A 25,996-nucleotide genomic window follows, 5' to 3' on the forward strand; every position below is an offset into this window, starting at 1 on the left:
ACAAGAAGGACCCACCAATGGAACTCAGGAGGATATTCAGGAGGACATCCAGGAGTCGACTCCCAACTCAAGAGACAACAAATCAGCACCTCCCCCAAGAAGCGCAGAGTGGTTGTCATTGGGGACTCTCTTCTGTGGGGAACCGAGGGACCAGTATGCAGACCAGATCTACAATCAAGAGAGGTCTGCTGTCTACCAGGTGCCAGGATCTGGGAGGTGACCACCTGCGTAGGAAAAATTATCAAGCCCCAAGACCACTACCCCTCTATGATGGGACAAACGACACAGCCAGGAACTCACCAGAGAAGATACCGGAAGACTTTAGAGCCCTAGGGAAGAAGCTGAAGCAGATGGAAGCACAGGTGGTTTTCTCCTTCATCCTACCAGTAAAAGACAAGGGAAGAGCTAGAGAAGAACGGATCCAGAGGAAAAATGAATGACTATGGGGATGGTGCAAATAAATGAATTTTGGCTTCTTGGACCATGGAGAGATACTGCAGGGACTGCAGGGACCAGATGGGCTACACCTAACCAGAAAAGGGAAGAACGTCCTGGGAAGATGTCTAGTTCACCTGCTCCGGAAAGCTTTAAACTAGGTGAGCTGGAGTAGGGGACCCACTCTCACACTAGTAGGGTAAGTAACTCCATCTTGGAGCCTGAGGTAAGTAATTGTGCAAGTACTGATAGGGATATTGAAAGGAACACAGGCAACACTAAGAGCGGCAAAGGCATGATTGAGGGGGACAAATTATTCAAGACAGAAAACACTCCATGCAAACAGAAAGAATGGACGGCCATGTACGCTAATGCCTATAGCTTAAGAACATAAGAAGTTGCCTCCACTGGGTCAGACCAGAGGTCCATCGTGCCCAGCAGTCCGCTCCCGCGGCGGCCCATCAAGTCCACGACCTGTGAAGTGGTTTCTGACTATTTCTGTAACCTACCTCCACTTCTATCTGTACCCCTCAATCCCCTTTTCTTTCAGGAACCTATCCAGACCCTCCTTGAACCCTTGTAGCGTGCTCTGGCCTATCACAGCCTCCGGGAGCACATTCCATGTGTCCACCACCCTCTGAGTGAAAAAGAACTTCCTAGCATTTGTTCTAAACCTGTCCTTTTTCAATTTCTCCGAGTGCCCCCTTGTACTTGTGGCTCCCCACAGCCTGAAGAATCTGTCCCTGTCCACCTTCTCTCTGCCATTCAGGATTTTGAAGGTTTCTATCATGTTTCCTCTAAGTCTCCGTTTTTCCAGGGAGAATAGCCCCAGCATTTCCAATCTGTCAGCGTATGAGAAGTTTTCCATACCCTTTATCAGTTTTGTTGTTCTTCTCTGGACTCCCTCGAGTACCGCCATGTCCTTTTTGAGGTACGGCGACCAGATGTGGGTGCACCATTGCCCGATACAGCGGCAAAATGACTTCCTTCTTCCTGGTCGTGATACCCTTTTTGATGATACCCAACATTCTGTTCGCTTTCCTTGAGGCTGTCGCACACTGTGCTGATGTTTTCAGTGTTGTGTCCACCATCACCCCCAGGTCTCTTTCAAGGTTGCTCACCCCCAGCAATAATCCCCCCATTTTATAGTTGAACATCGGGTTCTTTTTCCCTACATGCATGACTTTGCATTTCTCAGTGTTAAAACTCATTTGCCATTTCCTTGCCCAGTCTTCCAATCTCGTTAAGTCCCTTTGCAGGTCTTCACAGTCTTCCTTGGTTCTAACCTTGCTGTAGAGTTTGGTGTCGTCCGCAAATTTAATAACCTCACATTCAATTGGAATCAAGAGAACTGGACAGACTCCCTATGGTCAGACCACAGACTATGCAATTTCACCATTGATTGCCAGCAAACAACCAATAAAAACAAAAAAAACAAGAAATAACAAAATACACACTTCTAGAGGTAAAATCGAACTGGTAGAATTCTGGTCCCACTATGAGAATATTGCAAAACAAAACTTAGAAACGGATCAATTTATGACCGCCTAGATTAAAGACAGCACCAACATTCTAAACATAATAGCCCCCATGAAAACTCATAGAATTAGAACTAAAAATCAAGAGGGATGGTTCGATGCAGAATTAAACTAAACTAAACTAAACCTTGGGTTTATATACCGCACCATCTCCACGAATGCGGAGCTCGGCACGGTTTACAGGAAGAAAGATGAGAGAGGAAATACAGTGGAGAGATTAAAGAGTTAGGTGTAAAGGGGGAAGGTGAGAGGCCTAAGAGGGGGGAAGTGTTACAGTTTTGAGAATAGCCAGGTTTTTAGGTGTTTGCGGAAGAGTTGGAGGGAGCTTGAGGTTCGGAGAGGGGAGGGGAGGTGAGGTGAGGTTATTCCAGATCTCAGTGATTCTAAAGGGGAGGGATGACCCAAGTTTGCCTACATGGGAAATACCTTTTATGGAAGGGAAGGATAGTTTAAAAATTTGGGAGGATCTGGAGGAAGTAGGGGTTGGGGAGTTCCAGGATAGAGGGATAACGGCAGGAAGGATGCCATGTAGGATCTTGTAGGCCAGACACGCACATTTGAAGTGGATCCTGGGGATTACTGGGAGCCAATGGAGCTTAGACAGGAGTGGTGAGACGTGATCAAATTTGCTTTTCGCGAAAACAAGCTTAGCTGCGGCGTTCTGAATCCGCTGAAGTCTGTGGAGGTTTTTCTTGGTTAGGCTGAGGTAGATAGAATTGCAATAATCCAATCTGGAGAGGATGATGGATTGTACTAGGACTGCGAAGTGTTTTTGGTGAAAATAGGGTCTGACTTTCCTTAGCATGTGAAGGCTGAAGAAGCATTTCTTCACCAGGGATTGGAGATGTTCGTTGAAGGATAGAGAAGAGTCTAAGGTGACACCCAGAACTTTGCTTGAGAACTCGAGCTGTAATGGGGGGCCGGTGGACAATGGGCACGCTTTCAAAGAGCCGCGCATGCGCAGCTGCTCAAAGTTCAATCTTCTGCTCTGCTGCAACTTCCTGTTTCCGGTTGGGTCAGAGCAGAAGATTAAATACTGAGCAGCCGCACATGCGCGGCTCTTAGAAAGCGTGCTGGTCGCCGAAAAAGAAAGCCGGCAAACTAAGGTGAGGTGGAGAGAGGAAGCTGGTTAAATGATTGAGCCGGTGGGCGGGTGGGGGCTGCGGGAATCGCGCGATCCTTGATGCCTCACTTCGGTGACAAGACCATTCACTGCTCCACGGGGCGGTGAATGGCCTTGTCCCCGTCCCCGCAGAGGCTGCTATTTTTCATTCCCTGTTTTGGCGGGTTACCCGCGGCTAAACGCGGTAGCTGCGGGTAAACCGCCACCATGTCATTCTCTACTATGGACTAAATCTGGTACCCTAGAGAACAGAGTTACTTGGAGATCAAAATTTAAAAAAACTACAAAAACCTGACCAAAGAAAAATGTAAAAATTTCTACGCTCAAAAAATTGGAAACGTCTCAATCAACAGTAGAAACCTCTTTAAACTGGTCAATGACCTCTACAACCTAGAGACTCTCACTGACACCCGGGAAGAATCCACACTAACTGCTAACACCCTAGCAGACTTCTTCAATTCCAAGATACAAAAATTAAGATCATCAATAACTGCCCCGGCCAATCCCCAGGACACCAATATATCCAAATATATTGTTCCAATGCTCCAGGATATATCCAAATCTGACCTAGGGTCCAGAACCGACCTAAGCTGGAGCCACTTCACAGCCATAGACTGGCAAACCTTCAACAAATACTTCAATAAATATAACAACTCCTACTGCAGACTAGACACCTGCCCCCCAAATGTCATGAAAACTGCCCCGATCTGCTTCAAAGCCAATTTGTTGGTGTGGGTCAACTCCTTACTATCCACAGGTAATTTCCCAGCAGAGCAAGGCCACATCATGATAACCCCAATCATAAAAAACTCAAAAGAACCACCCAACACCCCATCTAATTACAGACCTATCGCTAGCATCCCACCAGTCACAAAAATAGCAGAAGGGGTGGTGAATGCCAAACTCTCCACATATCTGGAAAAATTTGAATCAGTGAATCGGTTTGAATCGTGACTCGGGCAGCACTACTGAATGCTACATAGAAAATTCATCCTAACAGAATACCTCAGTCACACACACAGAACACAAATGCCAAATATGTAAGAACTGACCAAAAATGATAAACATAAATTAAACCAAAATCCCAAGAAGCCACATCTTCCATATAGTAAAACACCAAAAGAAATAAAAAGATTCATTTCCTCCTGTACTGTGCAAAATAAGGAAGGAATAAGCTAAATATTGCAGTACTGAGGCTTGTATGGATGCTACGGGGATGGGGCGATGAAGGGGACGGCAGAGACAGGGATGGTGGTCTGGGGCAGTGATGGACAGAATTTTTCCCCGTGTCATTCTCTACTTTTAATAGCTAAACCAGGGCCGCCTCCCCCTCCCCCCCAAAGGCTGGCATGCTTCCCCTTCTCTCCACCATCATCTGGTATCTCCCTGGTCTCACTTTAAAAACTAATTACGGCCTGCAGAAAATCACCAGTGCACTTTCCCTCTGCCGCAGTCTGTCCCAGACCAGAGGAGGGGCGGGACTGCAGCAGAGGGAAAGTGCACCAGTGATCCTCCACAGGTCGTAATTAGTTGTTGTTTTTTTAATTCTTTATAAGTTTTAACAATTGACAATCATTACTAGTCAATAATAAGAAAAAATACAATGTAAGCTGAAAATAAAACTAACATTCCAAATTAAATAATATCACCTTATTACAACATATGGTTAGTCCTCAATCGGAGAAATAGCTGAAGAAAAAATTGAAATAAGACATCAAAGAAAATAAATATCAGGCAAACTAAAGAGGCAATCTGACTGCTCATGAACATTTCTTTTCAGAGCTATCTTGAGAACAGCAAAGCTCATGTAGTTGCTCTATCTGAAATAAACTTTGAAAGCTGCTGTGGTTCATAAAATACATATCTATTACTTCTAAGTGTTATAACACACTTACAAGGATATCTTAGAACAAAGGTTGCCCCTAACTGTACAGCCTGAGGTCTCAATATAAGAAACTGCTTTCTTCTCCTCTGGGTTGAACGAGATACATCAGGATACATTCTTATTATATTGGTCAAAAAGGGAACATCTTTATGCTTAAAAAACATCTTAAGCATCCAATCCCTATCCGAATCAATAGCAAACTGTACTATTAATGTAGTAGGAACCTGAACCTCAGTATCGGACCCCTCTAGAAACTGTCAAATCCAAACCATCAGCAGATAAATTCTGCTGGTTAGGATTTTGAGATTTAACTCTCGTTGGAAGGTAATATATTTTTGAGAGAGGTGGATACGAGGTTTCTGTACTTTCAGAATTTCTTTTAAATATCTTTTAAACATAGCTAAGGCAGTTATAGATTGAACTTTCAGAAAAATGATAATCCAGAGATTACCGTATTTTCGCGGATATAACGCGCACCCGTGTAAAACGCGCACACGGGTATAGCGCGCAGAAACCACACTTGTACGTACGGAAACTTTTGTATACAGCGCTCATGGGTATACCGCGCATGCTGCCCGACTCTCCTCTGGCCACCCCGACTCTCCTTTCGCTCTCCCCGACTCTCCTCTGGCCACCCCGACTCTCCTTTCGCCCTCCCCGACTCTCCTCTGGTTGCCCCGACTCACCGTTCACCCGCCCTGACTTTCGGTGCACTGCCCCGCCTCTCCTTTCGCTCTCCCCGACTCTCCTCTGGCCGCCCCGACTCTCCTTTCGCCCTCCCCGACTCTCCTCTGGTTGCCCCGACTCACTGTTCACCCGCCCTGACTTTCGGTGCACTGCCCCGCCTCTCCTTTCGCTCTCCCCGACTCTCCTCTGGCCACCCCGACTCTCCTTTCGCCCTCCCCGACTCTCCTCTGGTTGCCCCGACTCACCGTTCACCCGCCCTGACTTTCGGTGCACTGCCCCGCCTCTCCGTGCGCTGTCCCGACTCTCCGTTCACCTGCCCTGACTTTCGGTGCACTGCCCCGCCTCTCCGTGCGCTGTCCCGACTCTCCGTTCACCTGCCCTGACTTTCCGTGCACTGCCCCGCCTCTCCGTGCGCTGTCCCGACTCTCCTTTCGCCCGCCCTGCCCTGCTCCCAGCTCTGTAAGCATGCGCAATGGTCTGAGCATGCTTGCCGCTTAGTTTTCACCAAGGCTGTTTTTCTGGTGGTGTGCTTTTCACCACGTGGCTGTGGCCCCCTCTATCTGGCCTTGTAATTTGCCCAGTGAATACTATTTTGACTATACAACAGCATCTCAGCCTTTGGGTAAGCCTATAAAAGATTAATGTTGCATATAGAGCCCACATTTTAATTTGATCACTTCAGATTGGTATTCTGCATTTATCTACCCTGTAGTAGAGTTTATCAATTAAATTTACCGGTAAATGTACCGCCATAATGGCAGGAATGAGACGAAAGTCATATACATCGGACTTTAAGCTTAAAGTCGTTGCGAAAGCTGAGGAAATAGGCAACCGGGCCGCAGCGAGAGAGTTCGATGTTGGAGAAACATCGGTGCGTGAATGGAGAAAAGATAAGAAGGAACTGGAGAAATGCAATCCGCGCAAACGGGCACGTCGTGGGGCCAAACCAAAATGGCCTCAGCTGGAGGATGACTTGAAGCAGTGGATTCTGGCGAGAAGGGAGCAAAATCAATCAATCTCTACTGTTGCGATTCAGATGAAGGCAAAACTACTTGCCAATGGAAGAGGAATACCCGACTTCAAAGCTGGCTTCACATGGATCTCAAACTTTATGAAAAGGAACGGACTATCAGTTAGAATGAGAACAACTGTTGGCCAGCGACTTCCAGATGACTGGCAGCAAAAATTGATTGATTTCCGTGACTTTGTCGCCAAAGAAATATCTGAACTTGGCATCACTGCAAAGGACGTCATCAACATGGATGAAATTCCAATGGCATTCGACATTCCAGCAACAAGAACCATAGCCCCCACAGGTACTAAATCTGTTGCCATCACCACAACTGGGCATGAAAGAACGTGTTTTACAGTCGTTCTTGGTTGCTCAGCTAGCGGGGTTAAGTTAAAGCCCATGCTCATTTTCAAAAGGGTCACTATGCCCCGTGAACATCTGCCCACCAGTGTGGTTGTGCACTGCAACAAGAAGGGATGGATGGACTGCGACGTAATGAGATTGTGGGTAGATAAATGCTTTAGGGCAAGACCGGGTGGATTCTTTGCAAAAAAATCCTTGTTAATTTTTGATGCCATGGCTGCCCACAAAGAAAAAAATGTTCAGGCCTACATTAATTCTACTCGTGCCCACATCGCTGTGATACCTGGAGGCCTGACGTGTAAGCTGCAACCACTTGACATCGCAGTGAATCATCCATTCAAGACTTTTATTAGAAAGGAGTGGGAGGAGTGGATGCAGAGCGGCACGCACGAGTACACACCCGCGGGGCGGCAGAAGCGGGCAACTTTCACAGAAGTCTGCAAGTGGGTGGCTTCAGCATGGGACAAAATAACACCAGATACCATTCGAAACGGATTTAGAAAAGCGGGCATTGTTTATGAAACCAATGAAACTACGGCTACTACCAGTGCAGCGGAAGGAGGCAACAACACGGATATCAGCGATGATGATGATGACGATGATGACGATATCACTTCGGAAATAAACGAGGATCGTCTGCAGGCCGTGCTCAGTTTATTTAATGACGATGATGACAATTCGGATTTTGATGGATTCAAGGATTCAGATGACTGTGATGATGATGACTGAATAAACCTGTAAACTTTGTTTATTTACAACTTTACCGTAATTACGGTAACTGTATTTAGATTATTTTGTCCTCCATACTTCGTTTGATCTACCGGTTAATGTTATAGTTTATAAGAATTAACATGTTTCTGTTCTTGTTCCTGAATTCATACTCACTAACTCTAGATTAAAAGTTATAAGGTTGTTTATAAGAATGAACAGTTTTTTTCTTTTCACGTGTTTGGTTGGAGGGTGTGTGAATGGTGCGTGAGTTCTCCTATGTCTGGTTGAGGTGGATTGAATTACCGGTATTTAGCTGAAGAAATTATGGTAGTTAAACAACCCCCCCCATTCCACACACATTACGGTAATTCTCTTCCATTTTTGTTCCCATTATAAAAAACACTGATAAGTTTCCAGAAAAAAATACATTAAAATAAGAAGTGAAAACAAAGGCCCCTACAGATGAGAACATAAGAATAGCCTAACTGGGTCAGTCCAATGGTCCATCATGCCCTGTAGCCCATTCTCATGGTAGCCAATCCAGGTTACTAAATACCTGGTCAAAACCCAAAGAATAACAACATTCCATGCTACCGATCCAGGGCAAGCAGACGCTTCCCCCATGTCTTAATAACAGACTATGGACTTTTCCTCCAGGAATTTTTCCAAACCTTTTTAAAACCAGCAACGCTATCTGCTTTTACCATAACTTAAATCATTCCTTCCAAACAGAGACCTTGCTAGATGTCAAATACAGAAAGAACAAGGTACCGTAACTTCACAAGGACTTAGCTGTGCAGGAATACCTATACCTATATACGGTACCTATACCATATACCGTACCTAGTGCAAAAATGTGCAAAGGTCTGTTTTTTTCTTTCCATCACTACATAGCCTACGGTAATGCCACACAAGCAGCGCTGTTACAAATATATTCTGAAGGTCAATGCTAAGGTTAACAAAGTTTCCTTCCTTGGACCACAAGGAGATACTGACAAACCACTGAAAGAGATCCCAGGAACAACACCCAAAGATCAACTCAGTATGTGAACCAGTTGAGTGGAGTGGACTAGGGTAACTGGGGGGTGGAAATGGACCCGGAGTTTTCTCAGCAGAATTTCCCAGACCACCTCTTCCTCTCAACACATTGACACGCTAGTGGGTTTATTTTATAGCTTTTTCACTCCCTTCGTTCTGCCTGTCCCCCTTGAAGTCCTGTCCCCCCTTGAAGTCCTGTCCCCCCTTGAAGGTCTGCCTGTCCCCCTTGAAGGTCTGCCTGTCCCCCCTTGAAGTCCTGTCCCCCCTTGAAGGTCTGCCTGTCCCCCTTGAAGGTCTGCCTGTCCCCCCTTGAAGTCCTGTCCCCCCTTGAAGGTCTGTCCCCATCCTGAAAGCCTGATGCCCCCCCTCGACGTCCGATTCTTCTCCCCCCTCGGCAGGACCACTCGCACCCCCACCCCGAAGGACCGCCGACTCCCCGACAATATCGGGCCAGGAGGGAGCCCAAATCCTCCTGGCCACGGCGACCCCCTAACCCCACCCCGCACTACATTACGGGCAGGAGGGATCCCAGGCCCTCCTGCCCTCGACGCAAACCCCCCTCCCCCCCAACGACCGCCCCCCCCCCAAGAACCTCCGACCGCCCCCCCAGCCGACCCGCGATCCCCCTGGCGACCCCCACGACCCCCCCACCCCCCTTCCCCGTACCTTTGGTAGTTGGCCGGACAGACGGGAGCCAAACCCACCTGTCCGGCAGGCAGCCAACGAAGGAATGAGGCCGGATTGGCCCATCCATCCTAAAGCTCCGCCTACTGGTGGGGCCTAAGGCGCGTGGGCCAATCAGAATAGGCCCTGGAGCCTTAGGTCCCACCTGGGGGCGTGGCCTGAGGCACATGGTCGGGTTGGGCCCATATGCCTCAGGCCGCGCCCCCAGGTGGGACCTAAGGCTCCAGGGCCTATTCTGATTGGCCCACGCGCCTTAGGCCCCACCAGTAGGCGGAGCTTTAGGATGGATGGGCCAATCCGGCCTCATTCCTTTGTTGGCTGCCTGCCGGACAGGCGGGTTTGGCTCCCGTCTGTCCGGCCAACTACCAAAGGTACGGGGAAGGGGGGTGGGGGGGTCGTGGGGGTCACTAGGGGGATCGCGGGTCGGCTGGGGGGGCGGTCGGAGGTTCTTGGGGGGGCGGTCGTTGGGGAGAGGGGGGTTTGCGTCGAGGGCAGGAGGGCCTAGGATCCCTCCTGCCCGTAATGTAGTGCGAGGTGGGGGTAGGGGGTCGCCGTGGCCAGGAGGGTTTGGGCTCCCTCCTGGCCCGATATTGTCGGGGAGTCGGCGGTCCTTCGGGGTGGGGGTGCGAGCGGTGGGGGTGCGAGCGTCCTTCCGGATGATGAATCGGGCGTCGGGCGGGGTGTGAAATATGTAAAAAACATTTTGTATACCGCGCTCAGGCATATAACGCGCGAGGGGTATGCGCGTTATATCCGCGAAAATACGGTACATCTCATAATAGAGTTTTCCATCATTTCCTGTTTAAAGTGCAAACTAGCACTGTCCTTGGCCCAAGTCAGAGCTTGTACTTCCAACGTTTTTATCTTAGTCTCAAAGTCATACGTTTTATTCTCCAGACTTGATACTTTATTTTTAAGTTCCAAATTTTCTGGAAGCACAGTAGTACAACACTAAGATAGTTGTTGAATTTGATTCCCCAGTGAAGTTTGCATGTTTGATATGGCCTCCCATATGGATTCCATAGTAATTACCTTAGGCCTTTGTAAGGGAACAATCTCAGTTCTAGAACCTGTGACCACCTCGGTTTTCAAGGAAACTTCTTGAGCTCTCAAAGTAGCTGCAGCCTCCTTAGTACTCAAAGAAACTGCTTGAGCTTGCTGTGATCTCACCACCAACTGCTGCGTTCTTGAGAGCTCCTCCTTCCCCCTTCCAGGGTCAGTCTTCCCACACAGAGAGGCCGGCAAGAGGGCATCCCAAGCCGACATGTCAAAAAACGACTCCTCCCATCACAACGGGGCACCTAGGCGGACTCCGCTCATCCGGAGATAGAGTGGCAGCCTCGAAGGAGAAGTCCCGCGCCTCAGCTTGCGCGTTCTCTCCAGCCGTGGAAACCTCCGGTTGTGGGGTTCGTGAACCGCAATCCACGAAGGCATACTTCGGGCCAAATGGTGCTGCTGCTTCATCATCGGGAAGCACTCGGATTTTTGACTTTCTTTTCACCATACCATAAGAGGAAACACTCCACCAAGAGCACGACAGCATCCCCACAAATGCATCAGACCGCCATCTTGGGTAAGCAACGCCCCCTCGTAATTAGTTTTTAAAGTGAGACCAGGTTACAGACTAGATGATCAAAAGAGGGCTCCATAAAGCGGCCTACTTGACCTCCAAGGTGCTTTTGATTGAAATGAACTACAAGTTCTTATTGCGCTTGTATAGATTTCCATCTTTTCTATACAAGGCTAAGATAACATAGAAACATAGAAGATGACGGCAGAAAAGGACTACAGCCCATCAAGTCTGCCCACTCTGCTTACCCACCCCCTGTCTATGCCCTAATGACCCAATTTCCTTATCTTGACCCTCGTAGGGATCCCACATGGGTATCCCATTTATTCTTAAAGTCTGGCACGCTGTCTGCCTCGATCACCTACACTGGAAGCTTGTTCCAATGATCAACCACTCTCTCTGTGAAGAAATACTTTCTGGTGTCGCCATGAAAGTTTCCGCCCCTGAGTTTGAGCGGGTGCCCTCTTGTGGCTGAGGGTCCCTTGAGAAAGAAAATATCATCTTCCACTTTGACACGTCCCGTGAGGTACTTAAATGTTTCGATCATGTCTCCCCTCTTCCTACGTTCCTCAAGAGTGTAGAGCTGCAATTTGTTCAGTCTCTCTTCGTACGAGAGACCCTTGAGCCCCGAGATCATCCTGGTGGCCGTCCGTTGAACCGATTCAATTCTGCGCACATCTTTACTGTAATGTGGCCTCCAGAATTGCACACAGTACTCCAGATGAGGTCTCACCATGGCCCTGTACAACGGCATTATGACTTCAGGCTTTCGGCTGACGAAACTTCTATTGATACAACCCAATATCTGCCTTGCCTTAGATGAAGCCTTCTCCACTTGATTGGCAGTTTTCATGTCTGCACTGATGATTACTCCTAAATCTCGTTCTGCTGAAGTCCTAGTTAAAGTTTCTCCGTTCAAGAAGTACATCCTGCATGGATTTCCGCTTCCGAGGTGCATGACCTTACATTTCTTAGCATTGAAGCCTAGCTGCCAGGTTGAGGACCAACTTTCCAATGTAAGCAGGTCCTGCGCCATATAATTCTGTAAACTGCATTCACTTACTATATTACATAGTTTGGCATCATCGGCGAATAGTGTTATTTTACCTTGAAGCCCTTGAGTCAGATCCCCTATGAATATGTTGAAAAGGAGTGGACCCAGGACCGAGCCCTGCGGCACTCCACTGGTCACCTCCGATGTTTTAGAGAGGGTACCATTAACCACCACCCTCTGAAGTCTGCCACTCAGCCAATCATTGACCCATGCAGTTAGTGTCTCTCCTAACCCCATCGATTCCATCTTGCTTAGCAGCCTGCAGTGTTGGACACTGTCAAAAGCTTTACTGAAGTCCAGGTACACGACGTCCAAAGACTCTCCCAAGTCCAACTTTCTTGTTACCCATTCAAAGAAGCTGATGAGATTGGATTGGCAGGACCTACCCTTGGTGAATCCATGCTGACTGGGATCCCGAAGATTCCCTTCATTCAAGATCGTGTCCAATTTGCTTTTAATTAGTGTGATCGTGTCCAATTTGCTTTTAATTAGTGTTTCCATGAGTTTGCATGAGTGTCATTATTCTCCGGCAACTTTTGGCCATCAATTTTGGACTTGTGTGCGGGTGCAAGACTTTTGGAAACAAGTTCCATCAACAAATTGTGGCAATGTGGCACTATACTGTTGAGCTTCATCCAGCACTATTATTTACTATGGAGCCTCTTCCAAGATCTGCTCCAAAAGGCTGTAGGAGCTTCTTAGAACGTGCTGTTTGCTGGGAAAGAAGGCGATATTGCACTGCTGGATTTCTTCTGATTCTCCTACGCTTGTGCATTGGTGCATTCTGCTGCTGCAGCAGGCTTCCATGGAATGATTATTGTTATCTCTGGACACGATGCCAGGGCGTGCATTTTGCTCTCGTTGAAAGCCTTTTTGGTTAACTTTGACGCCTAGGGTGCGCAGCCTTTTGTTAAATGCTTGAATTTCTTTGATTTGCGACACACTGGGTGTTTACTCTGTTTGTGGGTTTGGGACCTGGTTGGGAATTGTGTACTCTTTGTTGAGTAGTTCTTTATGATTTACTCACTGTTGATTTAGTTTGTAAATTTTATTGCTCCAAAATTCAATAAAATATATTTTGAAGAAAAAAAAGTGAGACCAGGAGGCAGCGCTAGCTTGCAGGTCCAGACAGCTTCTCTCCCTCCCTGCTGCTGGCACAAATCTTGCAGAGCGAGCCATCAAACAAAGGCTTGCTTGACGAATCTCTTGGCCTTCCCTCTGTCAGGCTCCTCCTTATGTCACAACTTCCTTTCTTTGCGAAAAAAGGAAGTTGCATCATAAGGAGGAGCCTGGCAGAGGGAAGGCCATGAGTATCATCGAGTAAGCCTATGTAGCTCGCTGTGCAAGGTGTATGCCAGCAGCAGGGAGGGAGGGAATCCAGCTGGAGCCACCGGACCCACGAGCGGGGGATGGGTGGGCTGGAGCCACTGGACCCACGAGCGAAGGGGGGGCTGGGCTGGAGCCACCAGACCTGCGATGGTGGGATATCGGGGAGCTGTGGTGGGTGAGGTTCCCCACAAGAACAAAGCTTTTTACTGCTCATGGAGTGGTGAAAAGGTTTGTCCCCATGCCAGCAGTGAACAGATATAAATTTTACCCGTTCCTGCGGTTTTACTGCAGTCATCCATGGTTAGCCGCGGGAAAGGGTCATCGTGTCATTCTGTATTAGGATAACTTATAGTACTGCTCAAAATGGAGCCTGTCTCACTGACCAAATGCTTGCAAAGGTGGAGGGGAGCAGAGGTTAGCAAAATTTACTTAACAAAAAAATAGTTATCTGAAGGGCAACTGATAAGTCTTTAATTTCCACCGATTCTGGATTGGTCTGGTACAGACATTAACAAATATGCAATCTGAAATTCAAACAGGTATGGGACAAGCATAAAATCATTCACAGCGCACAAATTAACCCCACTATAGAGAAAATAGGCATGTTTTGCATACAGCAGTGCCTTATCTTTCAGAGCTGGACTACATTCTAGTTGTCTATAAATATATTCTAAATCAGATGCAGAATCACTCCAAAATAATAAATAGTTCATAAAGATAATATCAACTTATAGTGAAACCGTGCTCAGAGACAGAGGTGAAAACAAGGGGCAAACCCCTAAACTATCACCTCACCACCCAATCGTCGCATATTCAATATATTTTCAGTTGATATTGTAAAAATCTTCATTTGGCTGTGTTCCCACAGGTTGATACTTTTTCGTATTATAATAGTTCAATAACTCTTCAAAAAAGGACTTATTTTAAATCCCAGGAACCTGGGATTTAAGATAAGTCCTTTATCGACTGAAAATATATTGAATATGTGATGATTGAGTGGTGAGGTGATAGTTTAGGGGTTTGCCCCTTGTTTTCACCTCCATGTTTCTGAGCATGGTTTCACTATAAGTTGATATTATCTTTATGAACCATTATTTATTATTTTGGAGTGATTCTGCATCCGATTTATCATAGTACCTTCAATCACTCATCACACAGTAATCATTGAATTTGTGGTCCCCCTATTTATTGACTTGACTGAGTCTGCACTATAAATATATTCTGGCATGAAGGACATTTTTGAGGTGACAATACTGGGGAGGGGGGACTAAACATTATGGTATACAGCTGCTACCTCAAAAACTGATCCAAATACATACCTGGATTTTGATGTTGATTCACAACCTTCTGAAGCTTGTTGTGATGAGTTGCGAGATCCTGATCTACTCTCAAATTTTACATAAGCAGGGTTCCCAGATGGGGATCTGGCCTGCGAGTGGGATGCCTAACAAAGAAGACAGTATTACAAATAGTACTTGTCATATATATGCCTAACATATACATATACTAATTTTATAAAAATATGGGGGTCTTTGGCAAAATATTGTGATGAATAGTTATCAATTCTTCTCTTTTTCAGCACACTAAAGGGGGGAGGGAGTTGGGAATAATTTTACATAATATGTTATAATATGATGTATAATATGTGTATATTTCTATTGAAAATGTGATGAAGGATGGGTGGTAGGGGGAGTTACTGTATCACTAGATTTTTATGTGGTAGATATTAATGTGCTATTGTGGAATAATTTGTATAATATATTCTTTTGTGCACTTGTTGTTCAATTTGAAAATGAATAAAGAATTATTAAAAATAAATAAATAAATTTTTATTTTACCAATTGCACCTGCCAAACAAATGGTTAGGAAGACATCTGCTTCGATACCCATTAAATAACCCTATTATCTATGTATTTATTTTATATGTATATTCATATTCCTTTATTTATAGATTTGGTGATCTAGTTCAAATTGGTTATTACTAATCATGTAAATTAATCTCTAACATGATCATACAAACACTGAAACAAAACATACATTTACTTAACCTAGGACCCATTCTTCCAGATTCTTAATTGTGCTTGCTTTTTTACTTTTCTTCATTCAATTTCATAGTTCTTGAATTCTTCTATAAAAGTCAAACTCGTTGAATCCTTAAAAAAAAACCAAAAAATAAACATGTGCTTTTATCTGATCAATCTTCTGTTCAATTTTCTCTCCATTCAATTTTAATTTTATTATTTTTTAATACTTTCCATTAGCTACCTTTTATCTAGATTTATCTTCCACATTCTTGAAAGCAATGCTTAACATCTTCATGGACATACCTTAATGGAAAAAAAAAAAAGAATAAAATAAAATTCTAACACTAGCACAGTATCTATCAATGTAGCAATAGCTGGAAGGAGAAATGTAAATTATGTTGCAAAAATATATGTATTCACCCCTTCTAAAACAAAAAGCTACTTTGTCTTTATTAATATCTTGTGTAAAAAATTATAAAGTTAGTTTTGACATCTTTTGTGAAATTCTAATTAAAAAGAAATGCTCAAAATGTGCCACCCTGCACTACTTAGAACACATATATCCAGTTCCATCACTTTTTGAACTTCAAATTTTATTTTATAAAGCTAGCTTCAAAACCAGAACTTAAAAGAAATCCATCTCAAAAAAAGATCACAATTTATAGATATCAAAAACATATGAGGTCTGACAATTAAGTTTGTGAACTCATCCTAGAAAAAGTGCTATATACCTCATTGCTGAATATAACTAGGGTCACCTTCAAAGTACTCTCCTTGGGAAGCTATGCAGCACTTAGTCCACCCTTCAAAGCAATTTTGGAACTCTTTCTGGAATGTCCATCAGAACTATCATCGTGTTATACTTGATGCCATCAAAATATCTTCCTTTCAATATTTCATTTATCTTCAGGTAAAGAAAAAAGTCATGGGGGACCAGATCAGATAAGTAGAGAGGGTGTTCCAACAGTTATTTGTTTTCTGGCTAAAAACTCCCTCAGACAAACGGGCATTTTTCATGGGCAAGAAAGTTATCTTGCTGAAGTGGTCATCAAGCCTGGGGTACGCTCTTGGTTATCCCCTCCCCCTCCCAAGCAGATTGGTCTAACAGGCTTAGCAAGGGTTAGGTCAGAGACCAGCATTCCTCCCCTTGAGGGTCACCCAGCAACCAGAGGAGCTTCTGCTTTTCACAGCTCTCTGTCCTGGAGCTATTCTTTTCAGCACCCTTTTGCATGGAGTGAGTGGACAGATCCCAGGTACCTTTTCAGCTCTTATACAAATTAGCTCCATACTCTCCACTGCTTAGGCTCCTTCTGTTGGTGAGTGACAGGAACTTCACACTGTCACATTGGCTTTCCAGTTTTTGGCCCAGGATAAGAGCACCATAGCTGCACATCCAGATGTGGCTAGGTTTTTGAATGGCACATTATGGCTCCACCCTCTGGTGCAACAGCCTCTTCTGACATAGAATCTTAATCTAGTTCTCAGGGAGCTAACAAGAGTGCCCTATGAACCTTTGGAACAAGCTTCCTTGTTGGACCTTACCATAAAGGCAGTGTTTTTGGTGGCGATTACCTTCACCCAAAGAGTGCTGGAACTTTAGGCTTTATCATGCAGCAATCCATTTCTTTGGATTTCAGATTCAGGCATGATCTTGCAAATAGTTCCATCTTTTTTACTGAAAATGGTTTTCAGCTTCCATATCAATCAAGAAGTATGCTTGCCTGCCTTCACACCCTTGGGATCAAGAAAGATCAGGTGTTGAAATTATTACATGTGTGCATACTCTTGCTGCGGTATCTAGAGATCATGAATGAATTTCAATTGTCGGATCATCTGTTTGTACTGGCTGGGGCTGCCTTTAAAAGTCAGCCAGCCCCAAAAGTGACCATTTTGAGGTGGATCCATTTGGCCATTTCTTCAGTCTATAATTGGAAGTAGAAAACACCCCCCTATATCCGTAAAGGAGCACTCTACTAGAAGCATTGCTTCCTCATGGGCAGAATCTTCGGTGGTATCCCCAGAAAAAATCTGTAGAGCTGCCACTTGATCTTCTCTCCATATGTTCACACAGTTTTTTTACAGGGTAAACCTGGCAGCCAAAAGGACTCATTTGGATCTTCACTTCCAATAGCAGGCTTACCTGTCCTACCCTAAGCTTGAGGAACTGCTTGATACGTCCCATACATTCAGGAATGGCGTGTCTTGTCACACTAGAAGAAGAAAGATTAGGTTCTTACCTCGGTAATCTTTCTAGTAGACAGACTCTCTATTCCTGAAGCCTACCCTTTCAGGTGTCCATTTGCCTGCCTGTCTCAAAGATGCCGAGGAATCTGGATATCTTGTTTTTTTCCTTTGTCCAGTCTTGACAAGAATAGAGGCCGTGATTACCAGATTGAAGAAACTAGGGTTTATCTATAAAATCTTCCACACTCTTAGTGCAGATTGCACTCAAATTGGTGACTTGGGGTTATTTTTTTCACTTTATTATGTATTGCAATTGGTTAAGTTTATCTGTCAAATGTTTAATGATATGAGCAGAACAGACATGTTTATCATGGAGTGCTCCATACCCCTCCATATTTTATTTTATCTCCAGAGCTGACCAGCTGCTTTGATATGAATTGAGGAATTGAAGAACAGGGTCCTGGGTAAAAGCAAGAATCTCTGGATCTTTAAGACCAGAGAATAATTTTCCTTTGGCAGCCACTGCTGGTTTTGGTATGGGACAAGCCACCATACTGACCTGTTATGTCTGGCTCTTTGTCTTGTCCTGTACCAATGACCTACAATTCACCTGTGGGGGCAGGATTAAGCAAAGAAGGAAAGAGCAGGATCTTTGTTTCCAGGAGGGCTGCACCCACCTGGATCCAGACCCCATTGCCTCCAGGAGGGCTGCACCCACTTGGATCAAGCATTTACTTTCACAACAAGTGCTCTTCCTATCCAGATAGAGTTGTTCAGTCACAGTGGAACTGCTTCTTGGAAATGCTTCCACTACAGTTTTTCTGTAGAACTCATTGCTGTTCCAAGAATGCTTGTACTACCCACACCAAATAAAAATCTTCTTTAGTTTTCAAAGCTGCATAATTGAAGTCAAATATTTCCATCCTTTGTCATAATTCATATAAGGTCCACAATAGTCTTTGGCCCTTCATCCCTCATAGCACCTTCATACCTACAAACTCACTTCATCCTACACAACCCCACACGAGCGACCAGAAACAAAAACATATTTGCATACCCAAAGATTACGGGCTGCAGATACAAATCATTCCTGGATAGAACCTTTAAGTTCCAAGCGAACAGACAGCAAGTTTGGCTGAAAAACTACATAAACGAACCCAACCTGTCTTACAGTGCATTCCGCAAATCGATCAAAACTGCCCTATTCGAAAAAATTCACTGACTAAAATTGTCCCCTCCTGCACTAGGACTCCCCTCCCTTTAAACGCCTTTCTTTCTTTCTTTCTTTCTCTCAAGATGCCCCTCATGTATTCAGATATTCGCTATCCATAGTACTCCAATTCAAATGGAAGTTCTAAAGAAATACTCAGTTACTCATTACCCATTGAACTCCAATCTGTAACTTTCCCTCTACACTATTGTATATTTAGACTCATTGTACGATTCTGTATTTAGACTTATGTATGTTGTTGTCTTTAGACTTATTGTATTATATTTAGACTCGTTGTATTATATTGTACTGTGTTGTATACAGACTCATTGTATTGTATTGTATTGTTTTGTATTGTATTGTATGTTGACTTATTGTATTGTATTGAGACCTCTTGTTATTCGCTGAATGTCCAGCCTTCTTACAGTGTAAACCGCCTAGAAGTCACCTGACTATGGCGGTATAGAAAAATAAAGTTATTATTATTATATGGTGACTTACCTCTAATTTATCCTTTACAGGATGTACACTCCCCCGTGCCACTCCCCTCTCTCACTTGGATCAGTTGCGTGGGTCTATAGATGCTAATCAATGCAAAAAGCATCTAATGTCCTTTCTTTAGATATCTTATAGATGGATCATTATATTTTGTCTTTCCAACTGTTTCAGATCTCTATCCCTGCTGTAGCCAGTTGTTGGGTTTGTGGAAGGTTTTTGAAGACTGTGCTAATGTTCTTGTTTCTGTGATGTATTCATTTTATGACCCTTTTCTGTTGTATGCTTTACTTTAAGTGTGCTGGACCATAAGTTTGATAAAACAGAAATAACAGTCTTCCTCCCAGGTGTATGCATCTTCTACTTTCCTATGTCTTCTAATAAATTCCCTATCCAGTGGTTGCTGTCCATGTCTTTATTCCTCTCTCTTGTCTTGTTTCATTCTCTCTCTCAACATCTGTCTTTGATATACTGATCTTTCCTTTTTATCTCTCGCTGCATTTCCATCCACTCAAATTTCACCCTTTTCCTTCTTTTTCATCTACCTACCAACTTTACATTTCTCATGCTCTAGTTCTCCCATCTCACAAGTTCCATTTTCTAATCCCTTCTATCACCTACTCCTCTGTACTCAATATCTGATTCTCTACTCCTCATTACCATATTTCTACCTCTGTACTTACTATCTTCCTCTCATTCATCTCCTTGCCACCACCTCGTCTCTCCGATTCCACAATTTCTAGTATATCTTCTCCTTCCATTCTTCTAACTCAGCAACTCTTGTCCCTCTCCCCTTTATTCCTCTATCTTCCTCTCCCATCTCTCTTCCCTCCTGTCCCTTCCTCCACAGTTTATCATCTCCTCGCCTCCTCCTCATGGTCCAACATTGCTCCTAATCTCCAATTCTTAGTTTTAATTTTCTGCTGTTCTTTCCTCCTCTTGCTCCATGATCCAGTATCTGTCCTGTCCATCCTAGTCCCTAGACCAATATTTCGCCTTCTCTCCCAAAGTTCAGATGTGGATTAGGAATTGCTTATCAAATAGAAAACAGAGGGTAGGTTTAAATTATCATTTTTCTCAATGGAGTGCCACAAGAATCAGTACAGTGACCGGTGTTATTTAACTTATTTATAAAGGATCTGGAACTAGGAACGACGAGCGAGGTGATTAAATTTGCAGATGACACTAAACTGTTTAAAGTTGTGAAAAATTGCAAGAAAAACCTTAGGAAATTGGAAGACTAGGCATCCAAGTGGCAGATGAGATTTAATGTGAACAAATGCAAAGTGATGCATATTGGTAAGAATAACCCAAATCACAGTTACCAGATGCTAGGGAGGGGGGCCAGCACTCAAAAAAAAAGATCTGGGTATCATTGTAGACAATACAATTAAACCTTTCGCCCAATGTGTGGCGGCGGCCAAAAATTAAACAAGATGCTAGGAATTATTATAAAAGGGATGGTTAATAAGACTAAGAATGTTATAATGCCTCTGTATCGCTCCATGGTGCAACCTCACCTGGAATACTGCATTCAATTCTAGTCTCCTTATCTTAAGAAAGCTATAGCAGCACTAGAAAAGGTTCAAAGAAGAACTACCAAGATGATAAAGGGGATGACACAGTGACTATTACCCGCAGCTAGCTGCGTGTAACCCGCAGGAATGGGGGGGAGGGAAAAGACTGGATGTCGTGGGTACAGGGACAAGGCCATTCACCACCCCATGAAGCAGTGAATGGCCTTGACCCCATAGTGAAGTATCTGCCACAAATTACCGTCGTGCCCTCCTCTGCACAATTGTGTGTCCAGCAGCCCCATCTCTCCATTGCGGGTGCAGTAGCAGGCCCCCCCTCATGAGTCCAGCAGACCCCCTCCCTCCACATTGCCGGTGCAACAGCCCTCTCATTCTCGCACTCCCTCCCTCCTGATGGCAAAAAATAAAAATAAAACCCAAACAAACCTGCAAGTGCAACTCCTGGGTCGGCTCCTTCACACCTCCTGGGGTGGGCATACCAGCCTGTTGGAATGGAAGCTTCCTGCACGTGTGACACAGGGCTGCTCAGACCGGAACCTTCTTGCCGCCACGTCCCTCCTTCCAACTTCTGGCCGAAAAAAGATTGCACTAGAAAGGATGTTGGATTGGTTCTAACTGGCTGTTTCCAATATTGTATTTTTCAGACATGTCCACTAACTCTTTTTTGGCTGCTGTAGTAATATATAGTTCTAAAAGCAATAATGTGATACCTTTTTTTATTGGACTAACAATGTATTTTTTTTATTAGCTTTGGAAAAAGGAAGGGTTACCTTCAAAAGCTAATGTTAGTCCATTTTACTCACTTTGGCTCTGTGGGAAAAAGTGTTACCTGTTAAAATTATTTTTTTAAAGCTTTATTGAATATTTCAACCAAATTATGTGAACAATCAAAAGCAATAATGATATAATATAACTTCATCAAAAAATATGACTCAAGTCCACATCAAGAAGAAACAGACTGGAAATTAGTTCAGACTGCAATCTTCTATAATAATAAAACGCTACGCGCGCATGCGCACTCTCGCCGCGTGTTCCCTGATCCCTGATCTGTCGGGATGTGCCGGCAAGTGCGCGCATGCACGCTTATTATGTCACAACAGCCTCCCTGCTCTCCACCTCGCGCCGCTGCGTGTAGCTGCTTTAAAACTCCCTGCTGGGAGGGCAGGGATGTGGGAGTGCGAGCTACTGGAGGGCCCGATAAAGGTCGGAGTCGCTGCTTTCAGCTAGCTGCACCCACAGATGATGATGGGGGGAAAAGGGGTTGGGGTTGATGCTGCTTCCCCCAGCTCAGATGTCAGAGAACACGTTCGATGCTACCTGAGAGCTCAACTGGCATTAAGGGGGTTTATTTCTAGCAGGGGGAGAATAGGAGGGACTCCCTAGATACCTGTCGGACACCACCCATTGCAGCAGAGCCGAGGCAATTCATTCATGCCACCCTCTGCCGACACTGGGTCGATTTCTCCATCCACACGCCTCTAGCCCAGAAAAGAGCACAAAGGTCGGTTCGCCAGGGGCTGCGCGCCGGGACTGATCAGGGGGGAGGGGGAAGAAACGAGCCACGATTGCTCCGAGCAGGATGTTTTAACCCAAGGTGGGAAGGATCACCATGTTACCCGGCCAGATTTCTATTTTGGTGCTCTCTGTGCATTGTGGGTCTGCTGAAGGATGATTGGAGCCCCCCTCCTTCAATGAATGAGCAGCAGCAGCTGGATCGCTGGCCTTACTCTGCCTCCCACAGGCTGCAGACACCCTCTCCCTCCAGGAGCAAACTGGTAATGCTCTCGCTAGCGATTCCTTGCGGGAGGAAAGAGAAATGTACCACCATTTTGATTTTATGGTATTATTCAGCCAGTGAATTCACATTAATAAGCCAAAAACATTCTATTATTTGTCAGTTTTGTTCTACAACTATTGTATGTACAGAAGCCTGATTTTTGGTTTGCTGGGTGGTTACAGAAGATCAGGGGGTGTCAGCTTCAGACCGAGGAGTCCCCCCCCAGTAGTTACTTGGCGTGCAGAATAAGTAATGGCTCTTTTGCAGCTGCAGTTGCGTTGATAATGGAGGTTGGGAATTTAAACATAATTACTCACTTCCCTTATTAACAGGAGCTGGAGCTAAATAAGCAGATGCGTTAAGGAAGAACAGAAAAAAAGAAAGACAGAAAGCGGCTAAGGAGAGAGAGATATTCTAGCACCCGTTAGTATAACGGGCTATAAGACTAGTGTCAATAATAATTAACTCCTATTAAAAAAAAACCCAACCTGAAACCAATAATTTACTAAAATGATACTCAAAACCTAGAAATATAAACGTTGAAAGGGGGTGAATGTGTGCCTAGAAATGATCAGTAGTAGTGGCCCCACGAACCATGGCCCCGCTGAAGTTTAGTTTATTGGATCCCTCCAACTAAAATAATGTTCCATTGTTAATAAAATGGGTCAGTAACTATGCCTAATTTTAAAAAAACCGTAACATCAAAAACAGAAACATCAGCATTACATCTGCAGCTTCCAAGCTATTAAAGAAAACATACACACGCAAGCTACTTCTCTTCCTCGCTTTTACTTATTTTCAAAGATATTAAGTCATAGGCATTCGGGAACCTAGAACTCCTCCCAGTAGTCTGCAATTTCTGCCCCTCTCCTCCTGGTCGACCCAGCATCCCCCCACTCCTCCTCCTCTAGTTAAACGCACCTCTTAGATCACCTAGCACCAGTCCTGCAGCTTTCTTTCTTCTGTGCCCCGTCCTCCTCTGAAGCAATTTCCTGTTTCCGGCAGTCAGACGCAGCGGACGAAGAGGAATTACGTCACAGAAGAGCTGAAACGAGGTTCTTTCTTTATTCACCCAGGCTTCTCCCAGATGTCTAAACACCGCTTCTTCTTCCCGGCAGTAATTTATACGCAGCCGCACTTGTTCTCTGCTCGGGCTGAAGTAGTAAAGTTCACACTATTACTTGCAGGGGGGCAGCAGCGCATGTGTGTGGTGACCACTCACGTGCAGCCAAAGTTGCTGCTCAAGTAAATCAGATGAAGTTGGTGGGCACTGCAGCTTTTGTTTAGTAACGTTACTAATCCAGTGCCTTGCAGCACAAAGAGGGATGCACAAAACTTAGCGATCATGTCCTGATTGTTGCGAAACTGTTTTTAACTAGTTTAGCGATCGATCATATCAGATTCCCCAATGCACAAAACTGTTCACCAGGTGTTTTTCCTCTCAATCGCCGGTTTAACGATACGACCCGACCTATGAAAATTAGTAAAACCCCATTCAAAATAGCCAAGAGATTGATGCACAAACATCGCTTGGCTATTTAGCATCGGGTTTTACCAATCATAAAACCTGATTGCTGTAGACCTGTCAGTAACTGTGTTACCGACTGGTCTGCCGGGTTTTTTTTCCCAATGGTACAGATATTCTGTGTGTATTACACACATGCAAAATATCTGTCCCTCCCCAACAATCACGCTCCCCCAAACCTAAAACAAACGGCAGGAGGGATGCCCATTCCTTCCTGCCACAAAAGAACTCCCTCCTCCACACCCAAAAAAAAAACAGGCGGGATGCCCACTCCCTCATGCTACAAAGATGCCTCCTACCCTCAGCCGAAAAAGAAAGGCAGAAGAGATGCCCACTCCCTCCTGTCCCCTCCCTGAAAAAAGGCAGGAGGGATACCTACTTCCTCCTACCATAAAGGTATCTACTCCCCCTCCAGGCCCCTCGCCCCCTTAGCTTAAAAGTTGGGAGCAGTAGGTACTGAAAACAACCCCTGCTCCTCCTCCCACAACGAACACTGGGCCTTAGGCTCCTCTCCGGTGCATCATGTGATGCACGGAAAGGAGCCTATGGCCCTGATTATCTCTGGCCTGAGGCGTCTGAGCCAATCAGGGACTTCCTTAAGCTCCTTTCCAGGGCCTAAGGCCCAGTGTCGTGATTGAGGGAGGAAGAGCAGGAAGTGTTTTCAGTACCTCCTGCTCCCAACTTTTAAAGTACGGGGCAGAGGGGCCTGGAGGGGGAGTGGCCATTCCTCCTGCCTTTTGGGGGGGGAGGGGGGGAGGCAGTGGGCGCCTTCGTGGCAGGAAGGAGTGAGCAATCCCTCCTGCCTTTTTTCGGACAGGGGAGCTGGTTCCTTCGTGGCAGGAGGGAGAGGGCATCCCTCCTGCCTTTATTGGGGCTGGGGGAGAGAGAGTAAGTTCCTTTGTGGTAGGAGGGAGTGGGCATCCCTCCTGCCATTTTGCCGTGGGTCAGGATGGTAGTGGACGGTGACTTGGGGTGCTGGTGCAGGGTGGGATAGCATGGCACAGGGGCTTTTTTTGTAATGGGACAAGTTGTGTTTAACACAACACCAGTGGCATACCTAGCATATGTGACACCCGGGGCCCATCATTTTTTGCCCCCCCCCCCCCCATCTGTATGAAAAACATGATTTTTAGTAACAAGCCACATGTCACACATGAGTACCTAGGAAAAGGCAGCATCTTACATATGCAGTGAGCAGTACATCAATACATCCATTGTAAAACTAAACAAGCCAGACTAGTACAGATTAGAGATCTGCATGGGAACGGGGATCACGGGAATCCCGCGGGTCCTGCGGGGTTCCCGCGGGAATCACACCCTAACCCACAGGACTCCCACGGGGACCCCCCTCTGGCCCACGGGACTCCCACGGGGACCCCTCTCTAGCCAACGGGACTCCCATGGGGATGGAAGGCTTTGGAAGCAGGGTTCGTCCATATAATATAATGGACACGTCAGCCTTAGTAAAAGAGGGGGTTTATAAGTTAATTACCTGAACAGAAAACAAAAAAAGGGTTCCACCAAAGAGATTCCACAAGGAAAACAGCAGCGCAAACACAAAAGAAACTGGAATTGATGATCCTGTCAGAAGTAATTGCTGCTTTTTATGGGGACGGGCGGGGATGGAAGTAATTCCTTGCGGGGATGGGTGGGGAAGGAGAGGATCCTGACGGGGACGGGTGGGGCGGAGAGGATCCTGATGGGGACGGGTGGGGATAGAGAGGATCCTGGCGGGGACAGGCGGGGATGGGTGGGATTTCTGTCCCCGTGCAACTCTCTAGTACAGATCAATCCTACACCATCAATCCTAACAGAAA

The 25,996-nt window shown here is 45.4% G+C and overlaps 2 protein-coding genes across 2 annotated transcripts in view; both read right to left on the reverse strand.

The window, feature by feature from the left end:
* The window catches only part of FAM221A (family with sequence similarity 221 member A), a 226,730-nt gene extending 211,857 nt beyond the window's left edge, over nt 1-14,873 (reverse strand). Inside the window, exon 1 of the mRNA XM_033930865.1 lies at nt 14,749-14,873. The gene's annotated coding sequence lies outside the window, so the exon portion shown is untranslated. The remainder of the gene's footprint in view (nt 1-14,748) is intronic.
* CCDC126 (coiled-coil domain containing 126) overlaps nt 1-14,873 on the reverse strand; it is a 28,736-nt gene extending 13,863 nt beyond the window's left edge. The window contains exon 1 of the mRNA XM_033930869.1: nt 14,749-14,873. The gene's annotated coding sequence lies outside the window, so the exon portion shown is untranslated. The remainder of the gene's footprint in view (nt 1-14,748) is intronic.
* Nucleotides 14,874-25,996: the final 11,123 nt, after the last annotated feature.

This window comes from Geotrypetes seraphini, chromosome 2 (assembly GCF_902459505.1).
Source record: "Geotrypetes seraphini chromosome 2, aGeoSer1.1, whole genome shotgun sequence".
NCBI lineage: Eukaryota > Metazoa > Chordata > Amphibia > Gymnophiona > Dermophiidae > Geotrypetes > Geotrypetes seraphini.